Source organism: Papaver somniferum, chromosome 7 (assembly GCF_003573695.1).
Source record: "Papaver somniferum cultivar HN1 chromosome 7, ASM357369v1, whole genome shotgun sequence".
Classification (NCBI taxonomy): Eukaryota; Viridiplantae; Streptophyta; class Magnoliopsida; order Ranunculales; family Papaveraceae; genus Papaver; species Papaver somniferum.
Genome location: NC_039364.1, coordinates 112,312,244 through 112,316,223, shown reverse-complemented (window position 1 = coordinate 112,316,223; position 3,980 = coordinate 112,312,244). Strand labels below are relative to the sequence as shown.

General features: G+C 34.9%; 1 long non-coding RNA gene across 1 annotated transcript; it reads left to right on the top strand.

The window, feature by feature from the left end:
• The first annotated feature begins 1,264 nt into the window (after window positions 1-1,264).
• Window positions 1,265-3,776, top strand: LOC113298153. Its single transcript, XR_003334023.1, has 4 exons — window positions 1,265-1,455; window positions 1,528-1,653; window positions 1,772-1,851; window positions 2,556-3,776. It is a non-coding gene; the product is annotated as an uncharacterized LOC113298153 (long non-coding RNA).
• Window positions 3,777-3,980: the final 204 nt, after the last annotated feature.

The window sequence follows — 3,980 nt, the reverse complement described above, 5'->3', positions numbered from 1 at the left end:
ACGCAACATCTACAGACGACAATGGTTCCCTTGCAAGCAATTGTTCACGCAAAGAACTGTATACAGAATCTAACCCAATCAGAAAATAGTGCAAGAAATCTTCTTCTCTTAACATACTTACCTGAGATGCGATATTACATGTACACTGTCCACACTTGCATTGCGGTATCTTCATATAAGTCACCATCTCATCCCATATTTTGTTCAATCTGCCAAAATATATAGCAACTCCCTCTGTTTTCTTCTGTTTACATTCACTTAAAGATGCTTTTAGTTGACATATTCTTGTTCCACTAACAACACAAAATCTTCTCTTCAGGTGTGCCCATAATAGACTTGCATCCTCATAATCTCCCAGGGTTGATCTTACCGACAACTCCAACGTGTTACCAATCCATGACACCAACGTTGATTGCACTGCTATCCAATCTTCTAACTGATCTGGATCTACAGGTCGCTTGATGGTTCCATCAATGAAACCATATTTTCTCTTGGCTATCAGCGATCTTCTTATGGCTCTAGCCCATTCATCATAATTATTCCCTCTCATAACTATTGGAGTGATGATAGTTCTCGGTCCATCACTCGATCCTAGATGATATACAAGATTCTTCTTCTGTGTATCATATTCCATCACCTTCCCTTTTGATGATTCAATCTCATTGACCATCTTTAGTTTTTTTTTTTTTTTTTTTTTTTTTTCAAAACCGGCTCTCGATGCCATGTTAAGAATTTGATATCTCTTATTAACTTGTTATCTCTTTTACAATACGTTGATACATATATATATGATTCATACTTGGGAAAGAAATAACTTCCTAACACGACTCTAACTATTGACCAATATAAAGAGTCCTAATCAAAGTACATTCCATATCAGTCTCGGATTCTCGGATTTGTTACCGAGCTTAGAAGTCTTATTATATAAGACTTTCCTAAACAATCTCTAAGAGACGTACATAACTGAGACTTTCCTAAACAGTCTCAGTCACGTGTCTCAATAAGATAATGATGACTTGTTCAATAAGACTTTCCTAAACATCCCTTCTTGATGCTGCTGCATGAAAGAAAAAAAAAACAGAACGATGATCCCATGGTTTAATGTTTTTTTTTTTGTTTAATTAAGATAATGATGACTTGGTAAAAAAACTATTTTTTCTCTCCACCACATCAGTGCTATGTCGAATTTTGTTGTTATTCAGCTGTTACCCAGCTGTTTATATAGCATTTTCGTTCTCATTTATTCTAGCCCCACATGATTAACTTTCCTACTTTCCCACTTTTCCACCCACGATTCATTTACATCTCCCACTCAACCCTTAGCCCCAATATCTCTACGGAACTGACGAGCAGAAAAAGAAAAAAAAAGGGAAAAAAAGCCTCGGAATTTCAGAACCCCTGTTTGATTTGATCGATCCTCTCAAATTTATATCTGCACCATCACAATATCAATAGGTATGATCACAACCTCATCAATTTTGGTATCTATTATTGTTCTCCTTGATGATTTTGGATTTTGCAGAACAGATATCTTTACTGGATTTTGCAGAGCTGATATCTTTACCTTCCGAAACCCCTTCTCATTTGGTCTCTCCTCTGAAAATCGCTTCTTTGTAATCATAATCCCCTAAGAGAGGATATCACGGATTTTGGGTTAAGTAATTTGGTGTCTATTACTGTTCTCCTTCAGTTAAAAAATAAGCAATCACCGTAACCATCTATGTGAATTCATCATGCTAATTAATTAATTTTTGTTTTTAATTTCTTACAGATTCAGGTTAGATAATTTCGACCAAAATAGACATGAATTCCTGCATATCTTTTGCGTGAGTCAACAAAATGGTTTCCAATGTAAGTTTTTCAAAGTTCATTTGCTCTCAATTAGCTATGTGTTTCAGGAGAGTAGAGGAACATTTCAATTTAGAGCCTAATCTGTTTGTGGAGATGCCTAAGAATAATTAATATTTAAGTTTTCTACTCAATAAGACCTTAGAGTTGTAATTGATTGCAACTAAACTGGTCACTTTGTGGTTTGGAGTTTTTTAGTGGGAGTTGAGAGATCAATTTTCATATTTTTTTGGTTTGCCTTTGTATAATTTAGAGAAACTGTGCTTCCATTCAAATGCATGAAGTTGGATGATGCTTCCGTATATGCAAAGACAAATTGTTGTTTCATTCAAATGCATGAAGCTGTGGTGATTTTTGTGAGGATTCTGCTTTTGAAATTTATAAGCACTAAGCAGTATTGCAGTATTATTGCACATTATATATAGTCATTATGTTGGGCGTCTTTGTTCTACAAATGCAACTTTTTTGTATGACGAACTGTACGCCAGAGATCCCCACTTCTAGACTTTCAATTAATCTTTGGCAGCATTTCTTACTCAATCAATACCCATGCAAGATCATTTTTGGTTTAATTTATCTAATATTTGGTAAGGTTTTTTCATTAACGTTTGATAATTTGATTCGGCTGTTTTGTAGTGTCCATATCATACCGGAGTCAGTAGATTAATACACTAATTCAATATTTTACTTTTTATCTTGCTTTACAGGTTTGATAAGGACCTTACCAGAATAGAGAATTTGTTACCAAATAAGGGGGTGGCCTAAACTAGATATCTTGGGGTGTGGTTCACGTAGGCAGATGAAGAGAAACCAATAATTGTGGTATCAAAGGGGATCGATTTGAAGAATGGAAGTTGGAAAGTGTCTATTAGTTCCACTTCAATTAAACACAAAATATACTGCACCGACACGGTATACAAATCAGGTTGGCTAAGGGGTTAGTTGCCATTAATATTTGATATGTCTAACATTTTAACATTTGATTTTTCTTTTAGTTTCAAGAAAATGATTTCAGAATTATAGTGCAGATGCAAAGAATTCTTTTATGTTAAGTCCAGATTCTTTTTGGGTCTATATCTCTCTCTATGTTGTTTGGTCAGGTGTATAAAACCTAATATTTCTCTCAACTATGTTGTTTGTTTGACATTCATTGTGTAAAATATCCTTATCTTTGCCTTATCTTTGACACTAGCTTATAGAATTAAAGAAACATAAAACAATCATCTGAGACTTCTTTTCTGCCTGCGGGTTAATTCTGGGGCTTTGTTATGTAATTCTATATCAAACTTTTTACTTAAGTGGTAAATTTTTTAGATTTTTAGATGATTTATGCTACTTGAAAAGGTTGAAATCATATATGTCAGAACTCATTTGGATAATGAGACTGCGTCCTACGCTCGGGGAAGATGACGAGGTTATGAAAAACATCACCAGAAGTTGGGCAATACTTACCTTTTCAGCTTATTGAAATGGAGAATGATATGACGTAAAAAATGGACCTGATGGAAGCAATGGAATTTGAGCAAGCATGCTTAATCGAAGAGTTGGATATTCTATGAAAGGAGAATTCACAAATATTTAGAATTATTGAGGAATGAAGAATTTGCAGCAGGTTTAATTGGAGACGGCTAAAACAATTCTAGACTTACAAGACAACTTCACCACACTACAACGGGAACTCCGGGAGATAATGTCTTAGGGCAGAAGAAAATATGACCGGGAAACAGTTTAGCTACAAAAAAATATAAAATTGAGGCACTGACGGAGGAATGAGAGAAAGCAACCCTAGAACTAACCAGCCTTCATTGCAGATGGTTGTAGATTCCTTGAGGATGGTTACCGATCAGGTGCAGTTAATAGCAAATTCTTTCAGAAAGTAAACTTTGGATTACTGAACATGTAAGATAGCTGCGAAAAGTCGTTTAAGGGGAAAAAAAAAACAATCGAACAACTATAACAAAGCCTAAGAGATGCACTGAAACTTGGGTTGGATATGGAAATGAAATTGAGCCCCTTGAAGGAGGCAAAACCGACCACAACTGATGTTAATATTTTTGTTACATTTATAACTGACTGAGACGATTAACATGTAATATAAGGAAGTGATTTTTAATGCAGAATAACGTGTTGAT